Consider the following 8,549-nt stretch of genomic DNA (forward strand, 5'->3'; position numbering starts at 1 on the left):
TTTATGTAATATTACTGTGTTGAATCAAGCTCTAAAATATTAATTATTTTCAAATTACAACACGCTAATTTGAAATAAAGGAAACTGATCACCAGGTATTTAGGGGCATTGGTTGGTCGCTGCTGGGTCTCACATGACAATATAAAGAACCTGCCTTCTAAAGTTTGTTGTTGGCACTTTACTTAAAGGGAGCTTTTGCGTAATTGAGGCCCAACAACAAATTTTGTCCCAGGGCCTCCAAGCATTCTAACCCTAAGGAGTCCTGTGGACTGATTTTGCCATTTTTTGATGTTTGTTTTTTTACCTTCATAACAAATTATTGTCGTTTCCAATATTTTGAATCATTTTTTTTTTTTGCGAGATGAACAGTTAATTTTTCACTTATTTATCAACATTTTCACATTTTCTTGCCCTACACACACTCGCTTTAATCCCAGATGTCCAGTCCTTCATTAGATGTATAAAATATATACACTATATTACACAGTAACTAGTGCAGTGTCCTATCTATACTCTTAGGGACTTCTCATCCGATTGACCCTGACATGTTGCAGGTGTATTGTGGAGGGTCAACTGACAGACAGACAAACAGGCCGACATAGATTCCTCCATTTATAGTCTGATATGCTAAATATTAGTTCATGATTACTGGCAATTGCTGTTTCGGGCATATCAGTGTATTATATTCATGCTTTGTATGCCTGAGTAGAATAGAATAGATGTGATGGTGTGCTATTATAATGATTCATAGATGGGTCCATTTGGTGCACAGTCAGTATAGACCCTCTCCCTCTCCCTCTCCCACCCCCAACCCACACACACACACACACACACACAATGTCAAGGTCACTCTGTTCCACACATCCATATATCTTCTTTGCACTGGCCTAAATGGAGGGTGGGACGCACACAAAGAATCAAAGAGAGAGAGAGAGAGAGCGAGAGAGAGAGTCAAAAGTATTGCTTTGGCCGCCTGTGTGCGCACATGCACGCACGTGTACGAGCGTGCATTCATTTGCACTCGCATGCGCGTGTGCTGGGGTGAATTATGGTCTTCCACTCACCATTAAAACCACCAGGGAAAGCACATACATAGCTTCATTACTCCCAGTCTCAATCTTCCCCGCCCTCCCTCCGTCCCTTCCCCTTGTTTTCTCCACATGTTAAGTAATGGTGGTGATGGTGTGTTGGCTGCCGAGACAAAGACGCACTAATGTACCATAAAGAATGAGCCGTTAGGGAGGAGAAGCCAGAGGCCGATGTGACATAAATCTAATATAGTGGATTCTTATTTATCATGAATGTGTTTGTGAGAGGTTAGAAAATGTCTAAATTGCTTGAGAAGCGATGGCCTGCATGGATGTGATGTTAATATGAATCTACACCAACATGGCCGGTGCTAACGCATCATGTGTGACCAGCTTACTGTACAGACCATACACTGCATCTTGGGTCTTTGTGTCCGTCTCATGTCTCTTTGTCCTCAGCATGTGTGTGACAGCATGCATGCATCTGTGTGCATGTGTTGACGTGTTTATGCTTATGTGACAGTGAATCATTTCCCCAGCCTTGTCTTGAAGGCCTCTTTTCCATATGTGTTTCATGTGTGTTTATGAGTGTGTGTTCTGGCCTTGTGCAGCTGTGTATCTGGTTTCTTTTCTTGTGGGTGCGTTTGTGTGTGTCCATGTACAGTAAAACTTGCAGCTGACTCTGTTTATGAAGTCTGCAGACCCCCTTGCATGAGAGCAGAATTGCTCCTGCACATAAATTCAGTCACAAACACCTTCAACGCTTTGTGGTTTATATGTTTGCCGCTGCAGTCGTCTCTCGTTCAGAGATCTTAGCAGACTGTAAACTGATGAAACGTTTGATCTGGAACGTGTGTTTTTTGCTTGTTTGCGTGCAGGGTTGCGTGCAGGGTTGCGTGCAGGGACCCAAGTGGATGCAGTCACGGAGAAGTCCCCATCACCATTAATCACCGGGAGATCATGACACGACTCAGGAAGGAGAGAAATACGGCACAGAGAACAAAAGAGAGGGCTTTCATGTGATGCTCGGAGAAGGGCAGTTATGATGGTGTCACCGTTCATTGGCAGATATCGCCCAAGAGGGACGGATGATCCTCACCGTGGAACAAAGGAGATGAGGTCTGGGGGAGGGGTGGCAGCAGGACAAGAAGACCATACCAATGATGGTGGAGTAGGAGTGTGTGCAGCAGTTAATGTAGTGCAGGTTATCGTGGCGCTCCATCAAACGCCCCGCAGAATGACATGCTTAAGATAGAGTAGGCCATCCGTTTTGGTTCAGTCTTTGTTGACAGTTCACTTATGTTGAGTGTTAGTTTGAGCTGGACACGTAGAGTTTGTATAGAAATACTCTATGTGACACATCTATGTATTGTATTTTTCCCTGTTTTGGGTACAAATCCACCGTTCTGTGTGTGTCTGCAAGTACAACAGGGGTCAAGGAGGACGTTTAAGTATTGCACACACCTGTCAGGATCCACCATTTCACTTTGAAAGACAACTCCATATTGACATTAGTCTCCGTTGTTGCCCTGAGGCAGTAATGTACATGTATGTGCATGTTTCCATGTCGAGCACATATCTCTACAAAGGGCCTTATCTCGCAATGTAGAGGAAAGCAACTGCTGGATTTTCCCCTTTGTCCAGATCTGCCCACTCCACCAAGTTTCATGGAAATCCATCTGGTGGTTTCTGCGTAATCTTGCTAATAAACAAACGGACGGGTGAAAACATAACTTCCTTGGCCGATGTAATGACAGCGCTAATGACCAAGCATGCGCGCTGCGGCTCACATTGTTTATTAGTAGAGTATTATGTAACCATGACAGCTCCGTCTCTTGTTTGTCCAAGTGTAATTTACAATTAAAAGAATATGATGCATTTCCAAATTATAGTCCTATAATACACTTATTATATTATTATATTATATAATATTGATTGTAGAGCTAAACGATACATATTTGATGAGCTAATCAATAAAAACAACATAATTGTAATTGTAAGACAAATACTCAAAGTGTTGTGAGAATTAGTCACTTTTGTTCGTCTTACCTGACAATAAACTGCATATTAACTGTTAAGCAGTTTAAAGTAACAATCATCCACAAAGCATCTTATGTAAAAACGAGACCACTATAATGCATGGCCATGATATTATCAAAGCTATCACACCATTTCATGTATATGTTTTGCTCCCAATAAAAGAGCCTGATTGCAGCATTGGTTAGAAAAGAGAAAGCAAAGAAAAGAGCAAAAGACATTGAAGAGGAGAGGGTTAGTTAGTGTCGTACATACACAAAAAGACACTTACAGGCTCTCACTAAAGTGTGACCCTGATAAACACAACAAAGCCTGGAAATGAGTAAGGGGGGGGGCGGTGGCCTTCACCAGCTCCCGTGTGTACTTGCTGAGAACAGCCTCTTGAACGCAAACGATGAAATTCACATTTTTTTAAAATTAAATCACATTTTTTTCCAGGCCAAACAACAAAAGAGGAGGATGCATTAGCATTTCATGTGTGAGTGCTCCACAGTGTGAGAACCAGATACACACGAGACCTGTGATGACTTAGTTGGTGAATATCTGAGTGTTTGAGCATGTTGTCACATGGTCAGACGGCCGTGGTAAAGCAGGGGAGGCAGACGGTGAAACACACAGTTCCGACAGGTCAGGACATATGCACACCCACATATCTATTCATAGAAACAGATAGAAGCTCAATCAGGATATTGCATTTTGATTAGCATTCAAAATGAGATGGACATGCCTCACTGGGATCTGTCAGGGCGATGGTAATCTCAGGGGAAACAAAGACCAGACCGTCTGGGGACCTATGTCAAATAGTACCTTATTTCAGATAATGCTGGATTAAAGTGTTTTAATAGATGCTGAGTTTTACATAATAATGATTTTATTCACAAAGGTTTTTGCCTATTTACTAAGAGTTAGATGAGAAGACTGTTTACCAGTCTGTTGTCTGTAAAACAAAACTACAGGTAGTAGCTGGTGAACTTAGCTTAATATAAAGTCTGGAGACAAAGGAAACAGTTAGAGTTGGGGTTAGGATTAGGTTTAGGGTTTGGGGTTATGTTAGGTTTGGGGTTGTGGTTGGGGTTGAGATTGGGTTAGGGGTAGTGTTGGATTAGGGTTAGGTTGGGTTTGGGATTAGGGGTTGTGTTAGGGTTAGGGTTGGGTTTGGGGTTAGGACTAGGGTAAGGGGTTATGTTAGGTTTCAGGTTGTGGTTGGGGGTAAGATTGGGTTAGGGGTAATGTTGGATTAGGGTTAGGTTGGGTTGAGGTTAGAATTAGGCTGATGATCGGGGCTAGGGTTGGGATTAGGGTTCTGTTTGGGTTGGGGTTGGGTTAAGTAAAAAACGCAGTGCTCTTAACGAGCACTCCGGGGGCACAGGCACTCTGAGATCATGGGTGTTTAAAAAAACATTTGTTGAGTCCCTTATTAATCCATATTTATTTGGGTAGAGTTCCTACTTGAATGAGATGAAAATTAAAAATTAAAGGTCACCAGGTCAACGAGGTGACTGGAGTTTCTTCTCCGATAAAAATAATTGCGGTCTCCTCTGCGTGTGTGTGTTTGTGTATGTGTTCCTAAGGTGTGGCCCGGCTCTTGTGTAATATGAGCCTTTGCGTGTGTGAGATATTTTATTTTTCCATGCACACAAAAGTAAAGGACAGGACAGTGACTGTCTGTCTCGTGTGTCTGCCTCATTTACATGTCTGTGTGTTCCTTTCGTCTTTAAAGACAGCGAGCTAGTCTGGTTTTCTACCCTCTGACTAAAGAGTGTTGACAGATGCTTCAGTTTGACATAAATATGGACCGCCTGACATTTAAAAAGAAAAGACAGTGCCAAGGAAAAAGTACTGAATCTATAATGAATCTATAATATTAAGTGATTCTATATTCCTCTTTGCTTTTACTTCTCTAATTAAACTGACAGCCACCACTGATGGAGTGAGAAAAGTGCTTGCAGTGAGGTATGAGAAGTTACTGTATCATCTTTTTATCTGCAGAATACACAATGTTCTTTCCTGGCTGAGACACAGCTCTCCCTATTACAAACTTACTTATAACGCACTATTTCATCTTAGATTTTCTGACTATGTACAAAAGCTGAATCTGTAATCTCACTCAGGAGAAGTTTGACTCGTCATGTCAGTGCACACGCACCACGGCTGTCAGAAACAAGGGAGACTGCTGACACAGCAGAACCCGAGGGCAACTCACTGCTGATTTGTGTCGTGTTCTCACGCCGACCTGCTGCCTCATAAAAACTTTGCTCTACTTTACTGCTGGAAAAGCTGAGTGAGGAGTCGTAAAATAAAGCTGCAAGTAGCACATGAGGAGATAAGACTTCGGGAGGAAAACAGAACGACCTCTGTCCCATCAGGAGATCTGTGACCTGAGGAGTCAAGGAACGCTACAGGAACCAGACTTTGACAGATTAGCTCACATGAAACAAAACTCATGATGGAATAATACTTTTTTTGTGACTGACCAAGAAGTAGAAGTAGCAAAAAAAATATCAGCAAAACATGAAATCCACTTTCTTGAAATTCTGTGGCATTTTCATTTACATCTCATGGCTTTAAACCTAGAGCATGTGTATGAGAAGTAAAACATGCAAACCTTATTTTGGGGAAAAGTCACCAACCTTTTTAAGCTGTTTTTAATCAGACTTTATACACATTTATACATCAAGTTTTTCTTGGTATTATTACTTTTATTTTTATATATTGAACGTGTAGTTGTGGCTCTCTCCTTATAGTCATTTAGAGAGGGGCCTGGTCGATACACCTGCCCAGGGACACTGCCCAGGTAGCTGTCAGGGTGGTGAGTGTTTTGAATATATTCATTTATATTTATATGTTTTCAATATGTTCTGTATTGTAAACCAACAATAAAATTTAGGATTAAAATAATTGGGGGTTTTTTTTGTAGCTCACAGACACACAGGTTTAATTTATGATAGACACAATACACAGTTAAATGTGTCGAGCTCCTAAGATTGTGTTGAATGATTAGTGTGAAAAACGAGATTTGGAAAACAGAATTATGAAAGATAAGAAAGGATAGAAAGCATCACTTATCCGAGTAAAACAGGTAAAAGTAAAGGTTGACGAGAGACGGACAGACGGACATAAAAGCGTATACCACTCAAGTCGGGGTCAAACCGGGACTGAATGGCGATCGAGTGAAAGTAACGAGAAGAAGCCCCTGTCCTGCCAGCTGAGTGCTCTCTGTCAGTCTGAGCTTCTGGCCAGAGACGGAGCCGGTTGCCAGGGAGACAAGCCACCTTCAAGCAGGACGATGGCTCTCACAAATCAACCCGGTTGATTCCTGTGACGTGAGCTGCGCTGATAACAGTGACGTGGCTGCACAATGAGCTCGTGTGCATGGGACTGTGCAGCTGCTGGTGAGAGGAGCATCATCTTTTAGACCCACCTCCAGCTCTTCCTCTCTCAGCAGCGTCTTCGTCTTCATCAGCAGGTTAACTCTCACTATAGAGTCCACTGCTCTGCATGTTAGTGCCACCTGTCCTGGCAGCATGTTTCACCCCCCTCCCATAGTGACAATGAAATCACAGAGACCATCTTCCTCCTCCCATTGGCTGGTGAGCTCCGTGGTGATGCCTTGTGATTGGGCATAGCCAGCCTGCACTACCGGCCTATCGGCTTCACTGTATCCAAGAGACAGAAGCATGTGAGGCTATTTAAATCCAACCAGAGGCTCACCAGACTGTTCAGATGTATATTTCACAGTATAACACTAAAAAGCCCAGGGGGGTGGAAAGGTTCACTAGTGGACGAATGTGCAAATCCGGACAGAGCTGATTGGTGTTCAAAGTGGTCGGCCCATGTAGACGGGTTAAAGAGACCAAGAGAGGAGCGAGAGTGGAATGAATTAACTTCTGCATCATGTTGTCCTCCTGAACTCTGAGTTTATCCACATTATCCATCAACTCGTGCCATTCTGCTGCGTTTACAGTCGAGTTGCCGCACTTCGACGAGAGCAGGGACGGCTCCGGTTAAATCGGACGGACAGAGGAAGTAAAAGATGGAGGTCGTCAGTTCTCCTTTTCAACTAGAGTTTTTTCTTCAGGGTGGGAGGGAGACAACTATTGATCTTTCATGCGGAGCAGGAGCGTTGCGTCAACTCGCAGTGGACCACAACCGCTGATGAGCACCACGTAAGTCTGCGGCCATTTTGGGCCCACTCGTGTTTTTGTTTTTTTTAAACGTCATACTTTGTGTAACGACAAAATGGTGGACAAGTCTGTATCCCGAGATGACAACAAAATTCTTTTCAACAAGGAAAATGCAAAAACTTAATTGCTGAAAGTGAGAATATTTGTAGTTGATCATGATTTATTGTTTATTGCTCATTTGACAGATTTTTATAATTAGTGATGAACTTTTCTTTGCATCTTTTGTCGAAGTACAATTTCAGTCAGTATTTGCTCGGATAAATTTGTAATATTCAACAAAAAATGACGTTAGGTTTACCAGTTATGCTTTAATCAGCTTATATATGTTCTGAGCCGTAGGATTACCTGGTGTGTCTTTAGTGAATTTCTCTCATGAATTAGAGGAGAGGTCAAAAGGAGACGACAGCTTCGATTGCTACAGTACAAACTATAAAAATAACAGAACTAGACTGACTGAAAGTATCTGAATGGTTTTCAGAGAGTGGTAAGGAAATAAACTGAACTTAATAAAATTTGAAGGGCAGAATAATTAAAGGAACTTAAGATACATATCTTTGCTTGATATCTGTCTGTTTCTCTGTGAATCATTTGTAATCTCTGAGCTTCAGTGTGTGTCAGTTGCATGTTTCAAGCTAAAATAAATGAAGAATTATTTTTGAATTTTTCTTTTGTAATTGGAGCTTTTTGTTTCTGTGACTTTTGTTGATCGTATGTCAGTATTTTGGTGCCAACATTAAAAGAGATACAGAAAATATTTGTCCCATACTCAGACCTTTTTTTTTTTCCAATCAACATATTAGGTTCATGATCATGATATGTTTCTTTTATATCAAAATAATGTGGTGAATAGGAAACACTGTCGACATTGTCACATGATTTTATAAAAGTGAGAAAAGTGATGAGTTTAGCATTTTGTGCATGTTGGAAAATGTATTTTTTACTTTTTCTTTTAGCTATTTCTTCCAATCAGTTACTCAGTAAAAGATTACATGACTTTTATACCTTTGTGATGGGCCTGAATTTGGTCGTAAGGTCATGACCAAATATTTAGTGCCCAGGAATATTTTAACTGTGGAAGTAGTTTTCATTTCAGAATAAACTGAACAGCAATTTAATTAAGAAGGCCGAAGTATGTCTTATGAGAAACATGGAGGAGCACGCTTACCATCGTGGGTATGTATATGTAACTATAATTTTGTTAGTTTTACATGGTGTGAACTTATTGATGAATACATCTGTTATCTTTAAGGACCAATGGAGAAATAGGTCAGTGATATTATTACTTTACATTTGTGTTGTT

Source organism: Hippoglossus stenolepis, chromosome 20 (genome assembly GCF_022539355.2).
Source record: "Hippoglossus stenolepis isolate QCI-W04-F060 chromosome 20, HSTE1.2, whole genome shotgun sequence".
Taxonomy (NCBI): domain Eukaryota; kingdom Metazoa; phylum Chordata; class Actinopteri; order Pleuronectiformes; family Pleuronectidae; genus Hippoglossus; species Hippoglossus stenolepis.